The 20,779-nt window shown below is 42.3% G+C and overlaps 1 protein-coding gene across 4 annotated transcripts in view; it reads left to right on the top strand.

Moving 5' to 3' along the window:
- MLIP (muscular LMNA interacting protein) overlaps positions 1-20,779 on the top strand; it is a 286,739-nt gene that overhangs the window by 13,848 nt on the left and 252,112 nt on the right. The window lies entirely within an intron of this gene.

Consider the following 20,779-nt stretch of genomic DNA (forward strand, 5'->3'; position numbering starts at 1 on the left):
GACTTCCTAAGTAGTAAGGATCACAGACTAAGCCTGTACTGAATTCATCTTAAGATTCAGCCATGTCCGGAGAGCTGGTAGCTTGGCACTTTCAAAAACTTCTTTTTTAAGAGACATTGAAAATCCTCCCAGGGAGAGACTTACCTCTGAGTCCTGGGGTAAAAGACAGATGAGATTCTTACAGTTTTGTCCATAGAAAATGAGGGACCCTAAGTATTGGCAGGTCACCTTCCCTTCTGGGTGATCTTTCATTCGACCTCAGCCGTTTTGCTTGTGAGAAAAAAAATGAGCAGAGTTGTCTTCCGGGGAGTCTTTGAGCAGCGTGGAAAGCACTAAATGCCAGTGTTCTTGGCAAAGGCATCCGCATCCTCATTGCAGAGCCCTGGACGCCTTGGTGTGGCCATTGGTGGGCAGTGATGATGGGGGTGCAGAACTGCAGATCTCAGCATTGGCGACAGCGTGGCCAGGGTGTGGCCTGTGTGTGGCAGGGAGGGTTGCAGACTCCTGTGAGCCCAGGAGCTGGTTCCTGGAGCAAGGAAAGAAGGGCAGAGGCGTGGAACTTTCTCAGAGTGGGGAGAAGGATAGCCACGGTGATGCTATCTTTTAATACAATTTTAAAATAATTAACTGAACTTCAGTTTTGCTCCAAGAACATGTTGTTTCCCTTGTGAAAAGTTAGGTACTATGAAAAATGGCAATTAATTAGGCATTTTCAGATACCTGGAAACTCTACCACTGGCAGTTATGATTAATGAGATGCTCAGGACATCAATAGAATCTGCATTAGCCTTTGAGGATTATTATTTTTTGAGGGGTTTATATTTTGCTAAGATTCATTTTCTTTTCCTACCAAACCCAGTGCTGTGAGGTAGGTTATCCCAACACACTCTGCACTAACAATCGTACACGCTGGATGAAGTAGAACAGACCACATACTTCTGTCTGGAATTTTTGTGCATTTGGCTTTGGGATTTTGAAAATAGTACTTGAGATATAAAAAGGATCATTTTTAGTTTTCCAAGTATTTAAAGTACTAGAAGTAATTTTAGGTTGATACCCCTCCTCCTCCCCACTTTCCCCTTCCCTCTCTTCATTTTCCTCCTCATTCTCCTTGCCCCCCTCCTTTTCCATCTTCTTCTTTGTCTTTGGATGTCCAGATGTTTCAGCATCATTTATTGGAATGGCATATGCACTCTAATTATCCATGACAAAATAATCCCATGTATTATAGATTCTTTCAAACACCAGAGGAGTGCTTCATCATCTCAACAACAGCCACCTGTGTTAATACTTACCTATCAATAGTTTTGCTATGACCTTGGCATCTCTCTATACATACTGGAGATATATAGATCCATAAATAGCTCTAACTCCCAAAGTTGATATTAGTTCTGTTTTAGTTTTATGTGTGGGAAAACCAAGGTGAAAGAGGTTAGTTTCACAGTTAGTAAATGGTAAAGCTCATTGCAAACCCAGGCTGCCCCCAAGTCCATGCACTGAACCACCATAACATGTTGTCTCTAAACTCAATTTTCTTTATGGTTAAATTTGCTCAAGAACATATTCTGGGATAAATTTTATGTTTCCAATTACCTGCTTTCTAATTAGTGTTTGGGTCCAAATAACAAATAATACTCCTACAGAAACACTGAGAATGGTGGAACGAAACATCAGTTTGCTTAAAGATTCAGGTGGACAAGATTACTGTTTGAGGAAGATGATGGGAAATATTTTCTGAGTGAGGTGTTTGCAGTATTTTGCAAATCTGAACTTTATAAGAACTTACTTTGAGATAGATTGCTACCTGAAATTTTATAACTTTAAAGAATAAAAAGATAGTTTCATGGGAAGCATCTTGTTTTTATGACCACCCATTTTAATTTCCCCTCTGATACTATTGGCGTATATTTGTAAGAATCAGGTTCTTTATGTGATGGACAGATTTTTAAAGTTCTTATTTGACCAGGTGACAATGTACTTTATGATTCAAATGGGGAGCTTTTTGAGAGTAAAAGGGGTGCGATTAATAATTTCTTTCTGACGACAGGCACTAACCAGGACTGTCCCAGACAAACCAGGGCACGTGGGCAGCTGGTATTTAACTTATTCCTGCATAGAGATCTGGGAATCAATGATTCCAGGGGTCAGGGATGACTCTTGAAAAGTCGAAAGTTTTCTCTAACAGACAAATGTCATTTGCTTCTGTTCTTAGCAAAAGGACAACCTGAATTTAGTTACTGAAATTTTTTTTTTTTTAAGAGCATGAGCTTAGTTTTCCTTTTTGTGTATCAGGTTATCCTTGTGTGTGTGTGTGTGTGTGTGTGTGTGTGTGCGCGCGCGCACGCGTGTGTGTGTGTGTGCACGCGCGTGTGTGTGTATGAGAGGGAGAGAGAGGGAGACATGGAGAGAGAGGGATAGAGGAGGAGAGAGGCTCTTTCGTGGCCTTGCTTCAGGCTGCAGAGCTACTGGTGCAGCCGATGCCCTTGACCGTGAAAAGAAAGGGAGAACTCAGCCCAGGTTTCCTAAATGTTGGTTAATTTTACTTGTGAAATGAATCCAATAAGAGAAAGAGAAGGGCCATGGACAAATAGCTGTAGTTCCTTCAGTTTCCCAGTGGATAGAATATTATATCACTTTATTCAAAGGTGTGGAAGCATTTTGTTCACAGGTGTAAATCCCCGCCCCCGCACCCCCAGCATCATACATTGTGTCATGAGGTCATCAGGGAACAGCACGTGGTGCTCGTCTCTTGGGCCTCTTGTTGTCAATCTCTGAGTGAAGCTGAGTGGAACTGCAGGAAGAATGAGGAAAGCTGGACCATCAGTTTAGGCATGGCTGCGACAAGTTACTTCATTTCCCTGGGTCTCAGCATCCTCAAGGTAAGAAGAAAATATTGGACTGGATCATATGAGGTTCCTTCCAGTTTTGATTAATGTGATTCTATAACCTTCTGGGAGGGTAGAACTTAGATTCTTGAAAGTTCTGATGGAGACGTCATGCCTGGATTTCATGCCTCACCTGCAGAAAGGGGAAAATTCAAATGCTTCTGGGGTTTTTACCACGGTGAATGACACTTGCCCAAATATGTTTAATCACTGAAAGTGCACTTTTAAAAGCATAGATCTATAGAAAATATGAACTGTGTTACGAGACCCCCCACAAACCTCTCATACAGCTGGTGAGAAGTTGCTTTATCACTCAGGGAGCCCAGCCCGGTGCTCTGTGATGACCTAGGGGGCTGGGGTGAGGGGTGGGCAGGGAAGCTCCAAAGGGAGATGATACACGTATAATTGTGGCTAATTTGCGTTGTTGTATGGCAGAAACCAACACAACATTGGGAAGCAATTTTCCCTCAGTTAAAAATAAATTTTTAAAAAGTAAAAAAAAAAAAAATGGCAGTATAGAAATATTGGGCAAAGATTAAAAAACTGACAAAAAAGAGAATAGTTTATTGGTTTAAAAAATGCCAGTTTCTCTCCCTGAGTAGTTGAGCTGGCTTTGCCTAGTGTAACTCAGGGCCAAAGGGATTATAAATATGGTGGTGAGGGGCCTTGGCTTGACGTCACATTGGCATCGTTCCTGGCTCCCACAGTTCACTGTGTTACCTGGGGTGTTTAACCTTGTCAAGTGCATTAACTTGTAATCTTGGCAAGTTTATTAACTTCTTTAAATATCAGAGTCCTTGTCTGTGAAATGAAGGTAATGATAACCCTCATAACAAAAGTTATTGATAGAAATAACACATGTAAAAATATTGACGCCTGCTGCTAAGTTACTGCAGTCGTGTCCGACTCTGTGCAACCCCGTAGATGGCAGCCCACCAGGCTCCCCCATCCCTGGGATTCTCCAGGCAAGAACACTGGAGTGGGTTGCCATTTCCTTCTCCAATGCATGAAAGTGAAAAGTGAAAGTGAAGTCGCTCAGTCGTGTCCGACTCTTAGTGACCCCATGGACTGCAGCCTACCAGGCTCCTCCGTCCATGGGATTTTCCAGGCAAGAGTACTGGAGTGGGGTGCCATTGCCTTCTCCTATTGACACCTATTTCCCTGTAATTCCAGCCAGTTGCTAAATTTTAATGGGAAAATTACTAAGCTAATTAACTTGTATTAGAAGTTTAGTCTAAGTAGCTGCTATAAGTAGACCCAAATATATTGACTGAACCCAGCAAAAATTATTTTATCTGTCATGCAAGAGTCCTGGAAGGAGGGAGGAGGGAAGAGAGATCTCCAATATGATACTCAGTGACAGCAGAGTACAAGTGGGAGAGAAACACACACACCCTCTTGGGAACCTGAGGGTCATACCTGGACTTTCAAATGTTCTTTCAAGAGAGTAGAAAAGTGGTTTCCAAGGGCTGCTGCTGCTGCTGCTGTTAAATCGCTTTAGTCGTGTCCGACTCTGTGCGACCCTATAGATGGCAGCTCACCAGGCTCCTCTAGCGGAAGGGTAAATAGGGAGAGATTGGTGAAAGGGAGAGCAAAAGTTCAATTATAAGATAAATAAGGCCTGAGAATCTAATGTGTAATGTGGTGTTATGGTTGATAACACGCTATCATAGTTGAAATTAGCTGTGAGTGAAACATAAATGTTTTCACCAAAGGGAAGAAAGGTGAATAGGTGGGGTGCTGGAGGTGTTAGCCAGGTTGGTGGGGGGATTGTTTCACAAAGTATACCTGTATCATCATCACACTGAACAGTTTAAATATTCTACAGTGTTATTTGTCAATTATACCTCAGAAAAGCTGGAATAGCGTTTCCTCAGGATTGCCCTTTGAGAGTCACAAGGGCAGAGTGAACATTTGTGATTCTTACTGGTCTTGTCCTTGGTTGACACAAAAGGCAAGGTGTAAGCAAAAAGTTTGGGCAGTTGCTTCTATGTGGAATCTAAAGTACAACGCAAATGAACCTGTCTACAAAACAGAAATAGGTTCCCAGACATAGACAACAGTCCTGTGGTTGCCAAAGGGGAGGTGGGTGGGGAAGGGAAGGATTGAGAGTCTGGGATTAGCAGATACAAACTGATATGTCTAGGATGGAGAGATAGCAAGGTCTCACTGTAGAGCACAGGGAGCTATATTCAATATCCCATGATAAACCATAACGGAAAAGAATATGAAAAGGAATATATGTATGCTGCTGCTGCTAAGTTGCTTCAGTCGTGTCCGACTCTGTGCGACCCCATAGATGGCAGCCCACCAGGCTCCCCCGTCCCTGGGATTCTCCAGGCAAGAACACTGGAGTGGGTTGCCATTTCCTTCATGGAAGTGAAAAGTTAAAGTGAAGTCACTCAGTTGTGTCTGACCCTTAGCGACCCCATGGACTGCAGCCCACCAGGCTCCTCCGTTCATGGGATTTTCCAGGCAAGAGTACTGGAGTGGGGTGCCATTGCCTTCTCCGAATATATGTATATATATGTATAAATATATATGTGTGCATGCGTGTTTTGTCGCTTCAGTTGTGTCCGACTTTCATGATCCCATGAACTGCAGTCTGCCAGGCTCATCTGTCCCTGGGGATTCTTCAGGAAAGAATACTAAAGTGGGTTGGGGAAACAATGGAAACGGTGACAGACTTTATTTTCTTGGGCTCCAAAATTACTGCAGATAGTGACCGCAGCCCTGAAATTAAAAGACGTTTGCTCCTTGGAAGAAAAACTATGACAAACATAGACAGCATATTAAAAAGCAGAGACATTACTTTGTTAACAAAGGTCCATCTAGTGAAAGCTATGGTTTTTCCAGTAGTCATGTATGGATGTGAGAGCTGGACCATAAAGAAGGCTGAGTGCCAAAGAATTCATACTTTTGAACTGTGGTGTTGGAGAAGACTCTTGAGAGTCTCTTGGACTGCAAGGAGTTCCAACCAGTCAATCCTAAAGGAAATCGACCCTGAATATTCATTGGAAGGACTGATGCTGAAGCTGAAGCTCCAATACTTTGGCCACCTGATGCGAAGAACTGACTCACTGGAAAATACCCTGATGCTGGGAAGGATTGAAGGTGGGAGGAGAAGGGGACGACAGAGGATGAGATGGTTGGATGGCATCACTGACTCAATGGACATGAGTTTGAGTAAGCTCCAGGAGATGGTGAAGGACAGGGAAGCCTGGCGTGCTGCAGTCCATGGGGTCACAAAGTTGGACATGACTGAGTGACTGAATAACAACACTAGTATCAATTGATGATATTTTTATGATTTAATGGGAGATAATACCACCTAGATCAGGGTGTATGGTGTTCAGAAAATTCTTATTTATGCTTCCCCTGACTCTCCTGCCCCTCAGAATTCTGCTGAGGGTCAGCTGTGGTCCTGACATGTGGCCTGAGTGCCCATACTGCATATGTGTGTGATAAGTCGCTTCAGTTGTGTCCAACTCTTTGTGACCCTATGGACTGTAGCCCACCAGGCTCCTCTGTCCATGGGATTCTCCAGGCAAGAATATTGGAGTAGGTTGCCATGCCCTCCTCCAGGGATCTTCTGGACCCAGGGAATCAAACCCATGTTTCTTATGTCCCCTGCATTGGCAGGTGGGTTCTTTACCACTAACACTACTTGGGAAGCCCACGATACATACTAGGCTGTTGCAAACTCCCTCTGATAAGTTATCAGTAGACTTATTTTCTGAACTGACTCCCGTCTAAGTGAAGGTAACTGGTTTCAGAGTGAGGTTTTCTGTTATGTATGGTTGGATGAATTGAAGGTCCTTGAGTAAAGAAGGCAGATCTCAGAAGTCTCTCATTCACTCATGGTGTTTTCTAGAAGACTGGCTGCCAAAAATGGTTTGTGGATTATTGCTTGTCTGTGACAAGCATGACAAGTGTTACTCACTCTAGAGTAAATGAGAAAAATAAGAACAAAGTAATCTCCTTCATAAAATAATTTGTTTATTCAATTTATTCTTTTTAATGGGGAGAGTACATCTTTCCTCTTTTTTTTTTTTTTGGTTTTAAATTTTTCTTTCTACTTATAACATGATGATGAATCTTAAAAAAAAGACAGTTATTGATCCATGAAGTCCCAACGAACAATCATGCTTTCTGAAATTTTGGTCTCTGCTTTCAGATGTCTTTAGAAAGGTTTAGTGAACTTTGCTTTGTTTTTAGCATTGCTGGAAAAAAAAAAAAACATTACTGTGATTTCATTCTCTTGCTTCTTTTAGGATCCTTATTTTCTTACTCAGCAACCGAATCAGTCTTTGTTACATATAAACTTTCAAAATTTTTTCCATTTTGTCATTCTTATCACGTATGTAAGAAGGTCCATTTACTTTTCACATTAGGGAATTTGAATAAAAACCAATAAAAGATCTTGAGCATGTGTCATGAGATAGGCACAGTCCTTGGAATTTTCCATGCATTGTCACACTTTTACAAGATATTTTTTCCTGTGGACCATTTTTAAAGTCTTTTTTGAGTTTGTTAGAACATTACTTCTGTTTTTTTATATTTTGGTGTTTTGGCTGCAGGGCATGTGGAACCTTAGCTGCCTGACCAGGGATCAAACCTGTACCCTGTGTGTTGGGAGGTGAAGCCTTGGACCACCAGGGAAGTCCCAACGTCACAGTTTTACCTTGCCGCAGCCTTGCTTTCTGTTCCCTAAGAATCTGAGATTTCTTTTTCTCTTATGGAACTGGATGTGGTGTGAGTGGTAACTGAGAAATTGTAATATATTGGGTATTCAGAATGTTCTTTTGGAGGAATTTTCCTTAATAAATCCATGATTAAAGTTGAAATGAATGTTTTATCACAACTCTACTCGGAGAGAATCTCAAAAAGACCACAGTCCCATCACAGAAATTATTATTGGAAAATATATCTCTAGTTGGAATGGAAAAGGCATAATAACCATAAAAATCTATAAAACCAATTTAAAGCATTTTTAAAAATAGACATGCTTTAGATCTTTGAACAATAAACATTTCACTAATAAAGAGGATGAGCAAAATTGTAGGAAATCTTTGGAAGCTGGTGTTTCTATCATTTTGATCATGTTATGGAAAAAGTTTAAGTGGTTGAAGTTTGACTTGCATCTTATTTTCCTGGGTAATTTGTTAGAGAAAATAGTACCATGTAATGACATTTTATGAACTTTAAATCATTCTCATCTGAAAATCATGCTGGGAGCTGCCATTTGAAAACAAACAAGCACAAATAAAATAACTCAAGAGGAATAAATAGGTTGGATTTTAAATAGGTGAATGTTACTGAAGTGCGTTAATGGCCAAGACAGATCTTAAAGCCAGACCGCTTTTCCTTCAAAAGGGAAAGTTCTTGGGCTGCGGTGTAGACAGTTCCATCTCTCAGGTTTGAAGGAATGGCTGTTGGTGATGAAAACACAAATTAGAAAATTCGCTGACAAGAGAAATGAACACACACACACTTGTATATATAAAGCATGTCATCAACAAGGACCTACTGTGTAGCACAGGGAATTCTACTCAATATTCTGTAAGAACCTAAATGGGAAAAGAATCCAAAAGGAATGGATATATGTATATATATCGCTGAATCACTTTGGTGTACACCCAATACTAACACAACATTGTAAATCAGCTATACTCCAATGTAAAACACAAAATTTTAAAAAAGTTATAGGAAAGAAAATTCTCTTTGGTGTGGTGCTGACCTGTGTGACCCCAGTGGTTTAAAATGAGTGAATGGATGGTGGCCCCGTGTGTGAAACTGCATGATGCAGGCTTACTCCAAGATTTAAACATAAAAGATGAGAAAATGAAGAGCCCTTATTAAATTCTATCCTTAAATCTCTCAGTCTTATTTTTTTTTAAATAGTCATCATGCTGTGTATTACATACTCAGAACATATAACTGTAAGTTTGAACCTTTTGACCACCTTTACTCATTGCCCCCAGCTCCCACCCTGTAAAATGAACTGTAAAATGAAGCTAAAAGAATAGAAGTAATGTAACCCACTCCAGTGTTCTTGCCTGGAAAATCCCAGGGTCAGGGAAGCCTGGTGGGCTGCTGTCTATGGGGTCTCACAGAGTCGGACATGCTGAAGTGACTTAGCAGCAGCAAGACATACAATGAGAAACGCTGGGCTGGAAGAAGCACAAGCTGGAATCAAGATTGCCGGGAGAAATATCAATAAACTCACGTATGCAGATGACACCATCCTTATGGCAGAAAGTGAAGAGGAACTCAAAAGCCTCTTGATGAAAGTGAAAGTGGAGAGTGAAAAAGTTGGCTTAAAGCTCAACATTCAGAAAACGAAGATCATGGCATCTGGTCCCATCACTTCATGGGAAATAGAATGGGAAACAGTGGAAACAGTGTCAGACTTCATTTTTTTGGGCTCCAAAATCACTGCAGATGGTGACTGCAGCCATGAAATTAAAAGACACTTACTCCTTGGAAGGAACGTTTTGACCAACCTAGATAGCATATTCAAAAGCAGAGACATTACTTTGCCAACAAAGGTCCGTCTAGTCAAGGCTATGGTTTTTCCAGTGGTCATGTACGCATGTGAGAGTTGGACTGTGAAGAAAGCTGAGCGCTGAAGAATTGATGCTTTTGAACTGTGGTGTTGGAGAAGACTCTTGAGAGTCCCTTGGACTGCAAGGGGATCCAACCAGTCCATTCTGAAGGAGATCAGCCCTGGGATTTCTTTGGAAGGAATGATGCGAAAGCTGAAACTCCAATACTTTGGCCACCTCATGCGAAGAGTTGACTCATTGGAAAAGACTCTGATGCTGGGAGGGATTGGGGGCAGGAGGAAAAGGGGATGACAGAGGATGAGATGGCTGGATGGCATCACCGACTCGAAGGACGTGGGTGTGGATGAACTCGGGGGTTGGTGATGGACAGGGAGGCCTGGCGTGCTGCGACTCATGGGGTCACAAAGAGTCGGACACGACTGAGTGACTGAACTGAACTGAACTGAAGACATACAATGTGTGTTCTGTGTTACAGTGAGTTGTGGGGGGACTGGTGAACAGCCACACTAAAATAGTAACCATTTCTAGACCCAAACCAAATCACAGCTACAGAGTTCTTCCCTTTAGGATCCCTAGAATATTTAAAAATAAGACAGTGACAGTGACAATGCCAATGACCCGAAGGAGGATTTGCCAGCCCAGGCGCTTGTCAGCAAGTTCTGTTTTTGTGCTGAATATAGTATGTAGGGGGACACATGCATACCCGTGGCTGATTCACGTCGACGTAAGGCAGAAGCCACCACAATATTGTAAAGTACTTAGCCTCCAGTTAAATAAGTTAATTAAAAAAAGATCAAGTGAGTCCCTTTGCTATTACTTGAAACTATCACAACATTGTTAATCAGCTATGAAAAGTGAAAGTGTTAGCCATTCAATCATGTCCGCCTCTTTGCGACCCTGTGGACTGTAGCCCTCCAGGCTCCTCTCTCCATGGAGTTCTTCAACAACAATACTGGAGTATCCATTCCCTTTTCCAGGGGATCTTCCTGACCCAGGGATGGAACCTGGGTTTCCTGCATTTGAGGCAGATTCTTTACCATCTGAGCCACCAGGGAAGCCACTCCAATACAAAATAAAAATTAAAAAAAAAATTTTTCCTTTTACAAACCCTAGTGGCTCAGTCAGTAAAGACTCTGACTACAATGTGGGAGACCCAGGTTTGATTCTTGGGTCAGGAAGATCCCCTGGAGAAGGGAATGGCAACCCACCCCAGTATTCTTGGAGAATTCAATGAATAGAGGAGTCTGGCAGGCCACAGTCCATGGGGTCATAAAGAGCCAGACATGACTGAGCAACTAACATACACATGCATTATTTAGAAATAAGGAGAAACTAAAAGACACACTATACCTAAACATGTAAATATATAAAAAAAGATAAGGCAAGGCATACTAAAAATGTTAAGGGTTTTATTTGAGCATAAATCCATTGAATTGGGCAGCATCAAACAGGACGTTGTTGGGAGCTGTCCACTGACAGGCGCTGGTGAAGAGTTTTGTGGAAAGAAGGGGAAGCAGAGGGAGGAAATGACCTGATGGCCTGTGACTTAAGCAGCCCCTCATTTGGGAAAGTCAGGTTGGCTGTTTGTGATTGGTGTCCTCGGGCTTTGATTTCTCGACCTTGAGATGTTTCAGTCTTAGGTTTTGGTTTGCTTACAGGGACTACTAAGACAGGTTGAAGCCACTCAGTGTAACCACCTCCTTGTTTCTTTAATTTAATAAGCATGTAGCCACGCAGAACCCTATGAGGCTCTACCCCATGTCCTTTGCTGTAGCTCTTCTCTGAGGTAGCCAGATAATATATCTGATGCACATTTCCTGAGTTGTTTCACAGATGCTAAGTCCTTGTGAAAGTGATAGTTGCGCAGTCGTATCTGACTCTCTGTGACCCATGGACTGTAACCTGCCCGGCTCCTCTGTCCATAGGATTTCCCAGGCAAGAATACTGGAGTGGGTTGCCATTCTCTTCTCTAGAGGATATTCCTGATCCATGGATGGAACCCAGGTCTCCTGCACTTCAGGAAGATTCTTAATTGTCTGAGCCACCCAGGAAGCCTCATAGATGCTAAAATCCTCACCAAGTGGAAGAACTTAGCTACTTGATGATCATGAGCATATAGCCCCCTAAGGATTGATAGTATGAACACCTGTGGCCCTTCCCAGTTACCTCACCGTTAGAATTATGCACAAGCTGATCACACACCCTGGGACACCCCTCTCTCACCTGGCCTTTGAAAATGCTTTGCTGAAAGCCATCGGGGAGTTTGGGTATTTTGAGCCCTAGCTGCCCTGGACGCCTTGCCTGACACCTGCAATAAACATTGCACTTTCCATCACTGCAACTTGGGGTTACTAGATTGATGGGGTTACTAGATTGACTTTATTGTTTGCAGGTGAGTGGACCCGTCTGGTTTGGTAACAAGCAGAATCCCAGAGGTTTAGATATTGCTTCTCAGTGTCGTTTTTGAGCACTTACTGTGTGCAAGGCTACTTACACTACTTACATTTACTGTTCATCAGCCATTCATTCCTCTACTTTAACTACTTGAAATGCCCGTTAAGTCTGTACTGTGGGTCAGACGTCACTCTAGGTACTGAGGATACAGGAGTAGACATGACCAATTGGACCACAGCCTTTATGGGGCCAGCATTGTAGGGGAGGGTGGTGAGAGAGCTGACAGTAGCCGTACGAATGAATAAACAAGGTAACAATAAATGGAAAAAGAAATTAAAACAGCAAGAAGGACTGGAGATGGCTGGAGGCCAGAGAATGAGTGCGGGCTGCTCAGAAACACTCAGGAAAGCCTCTCTCGGGAGCCGACACACCCTGAGGAGGAAGTGGGGGTCGGAGGGGGGCATTCCCTACAGAAAAACAGGTGCAAAGGGTTCTCAGCATCTTATTTCTGTATATTGCTCATTTTTCAACTGTCCAAGGCTGACTGTCCAAAGCAGCACAGTGAGGAGCTAGCATGTTCCTTCCTTGAAGCATGTTTGGCTCAGAGCCTATGTCTTCAGCTACCGTGTATACTGCTTACTGGAGATGGACCACCGATTGAGCCCTGCTTCATCTGGTATCAACAGAAGAGACAGACAAACCAGCTGACTGACCCATCTTAGGTCTGGCAACCAGAGTCCTGACCTGGGCTCCCAAGGTGTGAGCCATTGCCCCTCACCCAAATTCCAGACCTGAGTTTTTCAGACCCGGAACCTCCAGAAGGAAGGAGAGGCCAGATTTAAAAATGTCGACTTCTTTCTCTTTCATATACCCACATCCTATCAAACAGGAGCAAGTGCAAATCAGTGAGTTAATTTTTAAAAAATCACAGCAAAGAAATAAAGAACGTAAACCAGATGAAGAAATAGAAAATGCTCATGAGGATTTTCATCTTTAATGAGAATAAATAAGTTTACTTGCATTAATTGTCAAAGAATTACAAACGAAAACAAGGCACCATTTCAACCTTTTTTTAAAATTAGCAAACATGAAAGAGGCCAAGAATATCCAGGGTTTGTGTGATGTCTATCACAATTTGGGTATAAACACCTTGTAATCTAGGTGGGGCACTTCTCTTCCCCCATAGCTCAGCGATAAGGAATCCACGTGCAATGCGGGAGATGCAGCAGGAACCTTCAGTTTGATCCTTGGGTCAGGAAGATCCCCTGGAGAAGGAAATGGCAACCCACTCCAGTGTTCTTGCCTGGGAAATCCCATGGACAGAGGAGCCTGGTGAGCTACAGTCCATGGGGTCGCAAAAGAGTCAGACTTAGTGACTTAGTGACTAAACGCACATGCAGCAAGATCTTACAGACTCTGTGTTCACATGTTACAAGGTGTCATGAGGTGGACAGACTCTCAGAAGATGTGACCGGGGACTCCCCTGGTGGTCCAGTGGTTGAGAATCCGCCTTCCATTGCAGGGATGCGGGTTTGATCCCTGGTTGGGGAACTAAGATCCCACATGCAGTGGGGCACCTAAGCCTGTGCTTGGCAACTCCTGAGCCTGCACACTTGAGAGCCTGTGCTCCACGACAAGAGGAGCCTGGGTGCCACAGTGAAGACCCAACACAGCCAAAAAAAGATTTGACCAGACAGAACCTGTGAGTGTGATCTCGTTTGAAGAAAGAGTCTTTGTGGGTACAATAAAGAATCTCAAGATGAGATCCTTCTAAGTTAGGATGGACTCAATCCAAGAACAAATGTCCTGAGAGAAGTGAAGCAGACAGACACGCAGGGGCAGCTTGGGGCGAGTGGCCAAGACGTCAAGGAGCATCTGGGTCACCTGAAGCCAGAAGGGCCAAGGATTCTCCCACATCCTTCTGCCAACTTCTTGATTTTGGACGTCTGGCCTCCAGAACTGTGAGAGAATATATTCCTGTTTTTTAAAACAATCTTTTTGTTGTTGTTGATTATTTATTCACTGGCTGTACCATGTGGCATGCGGGGTCTTAATTCCATGACCAGGAATTGCACCCAGATCCCCTGCATTGGAAGGCAGAGTCCTAACGATTGGACTCCAGGGAAGTCCTGATCCCTGTTGTTTTAAGTCACCAAGTTTGTGGTAATTCGTTCCTGCAGCCTTAGGAACCTAATGCACAAGGTACATCCACCTTTCATGTGACAATATTTTGTAATGGCAAAAGTCGGAAACAATCTAAATGCTTGTCAATGTGTGACTGGTTAGCTAAGTCATGTCATTAAAAAAAGAAGATAGATCTAATTGCTCTGATAACTCGTAAGTGATATATTGATAAATAAGGGAAAAAGACATTATTATTATTATTTTTAAAGACATTATTATTATTAAAAAATAAAACTAAAATCTCCATTTATAAATATGTTTGACATAGAGTGAACTTGAATGGAAGGCGATTCTCCATTTTTCTGATAGGGACGCCCTTGAGTATTGGGCAAATTTGAATATGTAAGTCATTAGGGACATAGATGAAATAATCAAAAGTCTACTCATAAATTATTAATGTAGTTAAACATGCATATTCAACATCGAAAGTGTAAGATAATATTAAACAAGACAGATTTTTTCTCTTTCATTTTTTTGCAATTTTATTCAAATCCTTGGCATGCTATGTATAGCTTGAGATCATTTTAGGCTAAAACTTCTTCCCCCCAAAACTGCTGCTTTAAATAGACTTTAGTGGCTGAAAGGTACCACAAAGCTGTGGAATCCTCTCAAGTTGTTTTTAAGGGATGATACAGAGCAATCTGATAGCACAGTTATAGGTACTGGAGAAAAATAAAATCATTTCATGAACTCGACTGAGTTCAGCCTGGTCAATGAATTGTATCTGTTTAACATTTGTGCACGCATAGAAAAATGGGAGGACATAAACCAAGCTGTGTCCAAGTTAACAGCGGTTACTCTGGGGTGTGGGGTTAGTAGTAACTGTGTGTGTTTTTTACCAATTAGTTTTCCCCTTCTGTATTGTTGGAATGTGTTACCCGGGCATGTATTACTTTTGTATTACTAATACTGTTAACTATAAAAGGAAAGAAATGTAAAAATCTACCAATCCTTTAAGATCCAGGCTACCTCTGCTGCTGCTGCTGCTGCTAAGTCGCTTCAGGCTACCTCTGACCCATCCTCATCTTATTCAGAAGTGATTTCTTATCCAATTTTATCCAGAGACGACTTCTCCCCACTGAAATCTCCCAGTCAATGCTCTCTCTCTTTTATGCACTATTACTTTCTAACATGTACACTTATCCTTTGCTAAATAACTTTTTATTTGTTCTTGAGAACCCTGCTGCAAAGGAGAAAGCTAGTGAATAAATATATCTGGTAACTAATTATTGATCTCATTAAAAATTTTAGTTTTGGAGTAACATACCACATAATCAACTTTTAAAAAATATACAGTTCTATACATTTTAACACATGCATACATATTTGTATATACTATGATCAGAGTACAGAACAGTTCAGTCCTCCTAAAAAAAGTCCCTTGTGGAGACATAATATGCAATTTCAAAGTGATCCTTTTGTAGTTATATCTTTCCCCTTTCTCCTCACCCCTGGCAAATACTGATCTAGTCTCCAAAAGTATGTCTCTTTTTTCTGTATTTTTGAGACATTTAGGTCAATAGAATCTTACAGTATATAACCTTTTGAGACTGGCTTTTTTTTCACAGGGCGTAATGCCTTAGACTGGAGGAGGGCATGGCAACCCACTCCAGTATTCTTGCCTGGAGAATCCCTGTGGACAGAGGAGCCTGGCGGGCTACAGTCCATGGGGCCACAAAGGGTCGGACATGACTGAGCGACTAAGCTCAGGCAGCACAGTGCCTTAGAGTTCCATCCAGCCTGTTGCACACCTCCTTAGATCAATACTTTGTTTCTTTATTGTGGAGGAAGTTTCCATTGCATGGATGTGCCAAGGTTTGTTTAACCCTTCACCCGCTGAAGGACGTTTGGATTGTTTCTGGTTTGGGGCTATTATGAACAGAACTGTTACATACATTAGTGTACAGGTTTTTGTGTGGGCATGAGCCTTCGTTTGTTTAGAGTGAATAACTAGGAGAGGCCTTTGGGGTCATGGAGGTGTATTTTTACTTTTATAAGAAACTGCCACACTGTTTTCTGAGAGTAGCAACACTGCAAAAGCATTTCCACCTGTAATATGTGAGCATTCCAGTTGCTCTGTATCTTACATGTATTTTACCTCCTCTATTTTCAACATTTTTTATTATAGCCATTCTAATAGGTATGTACTGAAATCTCATCATGTTTTGTCTTGCATCCCTAATAACTAAGGATGTCGAACATCTTTTCATGTGTGTATTTGCCGTGTGTGTACCATTGGTTGTGTCTATTCAGGAATTTTTGCCATTGTCAGAATAATGAACCACTGGTTTGTTGAAAGCAGTATTTTCCAGCAGGTCCACTGTTGGCATTGGGGTGGTATAATTGCCGTCCTTTTCATTGCAGCTTATTTAGATTCCCAAGGACACAAAATGCTCGAAGCACGTGAAGCTGTGATGACCAAAAACACTTTCACACGTTTCCAAGCTCCACTAGGAGGGCGGTACCACCTACTGAAAAACTGCTTGCTTAGAAACTAGGCTTTTTGTGTAAAATCAGATTGATTTCCCCCAATTCACCTGATTTGTGGAGGAAGGAGCTTCACCCTATCATGGTTCTTCTTGGGAAGAGAGGAATTCATGCTGGTCATACGGGCAGCAGAGTTCCCTGAGATTTAAGTCACTTTCTCAACAGTCTGATTGTCCATTGCTTAGCCTCCACGTATCCTTTCTGTAAATTAGGAACTGACAACTTCCTTCAGTGCCATAAATATCGCTTGGACCAAATTCCTCCCATTACCTACGGTATTTATGTGTGTGTGTGCGTTTCCAGTTAGGATGCATATGAGGGTGGAGGAACGACCACTGTCAGCTTTCTCCTGCTCCCCTGCCGTCTCCCCGCCCACCCCTCCCTCCTCCTCCGCCCCCTCTCCATCCCTCCCATCTCCTTCTCCCTCTTCTTCCTCCTCCTTTTTTGAATTACAGCAAATTTACTTACAGATTAATGGCTGCAGTTTTAGCTTGTTCCCCTAGCAACTGATTTTAGAATCCTGAACGAATCACTTCTCTTTAAAATCATGACTGTCTCTGACAACAGTAGGCAGAAAATTGAACAATGTAATAACTGAGATTATCAACAGAAAGTCACAGTTTAGTTGGGGACAAAATGCGAACTTACATAGGAGTGTCTACAAAATATCCGTAAACAAGTATTCTGTGATATAAATTAAACATGGTGAGGAAATAGAGAGCGGAGGAGCTGCAAAGTCTGGGAATCAATGGCAGCAGACTGCACAAGACTCCAACCTGACCAGGGACAACTTTCTTGTTGTTGCAACTTTCTTGAAACTTGCTAAAACTTTCTCCTTCCGTTTTCTTATTTATTAGTTAGGATAAGAGCTTCCTTGGTGGCTTAGACGGTAGAGAATCTGCCTGCAATGCAGGAGACCCAGCTTCAGTCCCTGGGTTGGGAAGATCCCCTGGAGAAGGGCATGGCAACCCACTCCAGTATTCTTGCCTAGAGAAACCCATGGACAGAGGAGCCTGGCGGAATACAGTCCATGGGGTCACAAGAGTTGGACATGACTGAATGACTAATACACACACAGTTAGGATAAAGTTCCTCCTCTGTAAATCTGACATGACAATTGCTAAGATATGCCATGATAATATATACAATATATGTTGGTATAAATATAGGTAATGTGTGATATATATATATATGTAACATATATAGATGTATTTTTCATAATGGAAAACTTGAACTAACTTTTTGGCCAACCCAATTGTCTGTGTGTGAATATATCTACACATACATGTATTTGTAATGTATATCACAATGCTTTGAAATCTGGAAAGGTAGGAATCCCTATCTGAAATCATCATCATCATCATTATGATTGTATTAGTCGGAGTTCTCCAGAGGAATAGAACCAATAGGATATCTAAGTATCTATCTGAATATAGATATACGAGAGGAAATTTATTGTGGCCTTTATGGTTATGGAGGCTGACACATATCACGATACACTGTCTTCAAGCTGGAGAACCAGAAAACCCAGTAGCATAATTCAGTCAAAGTCTGAAAGCCCAAAAACTAGGAACCCCGAGGTCGGAGGGCAGGGCTCAAAAAGAGACAATTCAGAGATAGAGAAACACAGTATGGTAATAGCTTACATGTGGAGTCTAAACAATACACCAAACTAGTGAATAAAACCAAAAAGAAGCACACTCACAGATACAGAGAGCAAAGTAGAGGGTACCAGTGGGGATGGCAGTGTGGTGAGGTGATGTAGGGGAGCGGGGTGGGGGGCAGCAACTCCTGGGTGTAAGATAGGCTCAAGGATGAGCTGTACAACATGGGGGACAGAGCCTCTGTTTTGTAATAACTGTGACTGGAAAGTGACCTTCAAAATTGTATAACATTTTAAAAATTAAAAAATGTTAAAATCTATACAAAGAGAGGGAGACGATTCACCCACCCTTTGACTTTTTGTCCTCCTGGGGCTCTCAGAGGATTGGAGGATGCCTATTCAGAGTCATGCAGACAGATCTTCTTTCTTCAGTCATGGGATTCAAATGCTAATCTCCTCCAAAAATACCCTGGCGGACACACCCAGATATAATGTTCCCCAGTTACCTGGACATTCCTTAGCCCAGATTAGCTGGCGCATGAAACTAACCATCACAGTCGTCCTCGTCACTTCATCCCTTAGCAGGCCTGGCGAGTAGGGACGGGACCACGGACAGGAGAGGAGCAGGACATGCAGCAGGGGACACGTGTCTTCTGGAAAGACTTAGAGCCGGTCACACTCTAAGTGTTCCGTCCAAGCTGCCGGCAAAGGTCTCGGGACTCAGACGCTTTCTCCCTTCATCAAGAAGCTCTTTAGTTCCTCTTCATTTTCTACCATTGTGTTGTTGTGTTAGTTGCTCAGTTGTGTCTGACTCTTTGTGACCCCATGGATTGTAGCCCGCCAGGCTCCTCTGTTCATGGGATTCTCTATGCAAAAATACTGGAGTGGTTTGCTATTTCCTTGTCCATTTCTACCATTAGGGTGGTGTCATCTGCATATCTGAGGTTATTGATATTTCTCCGGCAGTCTTGATTCCAGCTTGTGCTTCATCCAGCCCAGCGTTTCTCATGATGTACTCTGCATAGACGTTAAATAAACAGGGTGACAATATACAGCCTTGACGTACTCCTTTCCCAATTTGGAACCAGTCTGTTGTTCCATGTCTCGTTCTAACTGTTGCTTCTTGACCTGCACACAGATTTCTCAGAAGGCAGATAAGATGGTCTGTATTCCCATTTCTTTAAGAATTTTCCACAGTTTGTTATGATCCACACAGGCAAAGGCTTTAGTGTAGTCAATGAAGCACATGTTTTTCTGGAATTCTTTCACTTTTTCTATGGTACAGTGGATGTTGGCAATTTGATCTCTGGTTCCTCTGCCTTTTCCAAATCCATCTCGAATATCTGAAAGTTCACGCTTCACATACTGTTGGAGGCTAGCTTTCAGGGTTTTGAGCATTACCTTTCTAGCATGTGAAATGAGTGCAATTGTGAGGAAGTGTGAACATTTTTTGGCATTGCCCTTCTTGGGATTGGGATGAAAACCTTTTCCAGTTCTGTGGCCACTGCTGAGTTTTCCAAGTTTGCTGGCATACAGCCCTATACTTTTTTTTTTTTTTTTTTGTACTAAGTGTATTTTCCACTCCCTTCTGTATAAAGCTAACTGAACCAGGAGACCCAGCCACTAGAGCCAGGACAGAGAAAGATATCCAGTACAGAGATGGACTGGACTCTTTTAGGCTTAGGGAATAGGATGCCTGCTAATGATTAGTTACTAGGTAGAAAGAAAACGGATAGCTACTTTGGAGAGAAAGATGGAGCAAATAGATCAAGTCCAGTCTCAACTAATACTTAGAAAGTATTAGGTTGGCCACAAAGTTTGTTTGGCTTTTCCATGGTACAGAAAAACTCAAATGAACTTTTTGCCAATCCAATAGTTCAGGTGACCCAAGTGCTAAAGATGACAGGCATTATAGGGAGTTTAGCACGGCAACGAGTGTGGCATGGATGAGAACAAAGAGAAGCAGAGAAAGAGACAAGCCTCACTTAACCCGAAAACGTGAGGCGAGCTGGCCAGGAGTGCTATATTGGCCATGGAACCAAAGAGATTCAGATGTACGTGAAGTGATGTGTTTTGCTACTTTATGTTAAATTTTTACCTAAAGTTACAAAAATTACCAAAGAGATGACTTTGGTGCTTCTTTATTCCTTTGCAGGCAAAGTGTGAAAGTGAAAGTGTTAGCCACTCAGTCATGTCTGACTCTGGAACACCATGGGGACTGTAGCCTGCCAGGCTCCTCTGTCCATGGAATTCTCCAGGCAAAAATACTGGAGTGGGTTGCCATTCCCTTTTCCAGGGGCTCTTCTTGACCCAGGGATTGAATCCAGGTCTCTTGCATTGCAGGCAGATTATTTACTGTCTGAGCTCAGAGAAACAGGCAGAGTGGAGGCCAAATTTCTTGGTCTTTTAAAAAAGAACATTGACATTATCACTCTGTTGTTAATGCAGATTCAAGGAGTCACAGCAAAGATGGTCAAGGATCTGGTCATTTGAGGTATTTAGTCCTTAAATTTGACAAATGTGACAATATCCTTGATCAGTGGTACCTTGTTCAAGAATGAAAAGCCACAATCTGTTTGTTGTAGAAGCTGCCACGATTCTGTAGGAGGGAGTGGGAATGGAAGACCAGGCAGCCACCCTCCGTCTCACCTTGAGCT

This window comes from Bubalus kerabau, chromosome 3 (assembly GCF_029407905.1).
Source record: "Bubalus kerabau isolate K-KA32 ecotype Philippines breed swamp buffalo chromosome 3, PCC_UOA_SB_1v2, whole genome shotgun sequence".
In the NCBI taxonomy this organism is placed as follows: Eukaryota; Metazoa; Chordata; class Mammalia; order Artiodactyla; family Bovidae; genus Bubalus; species Bubalus kerabau.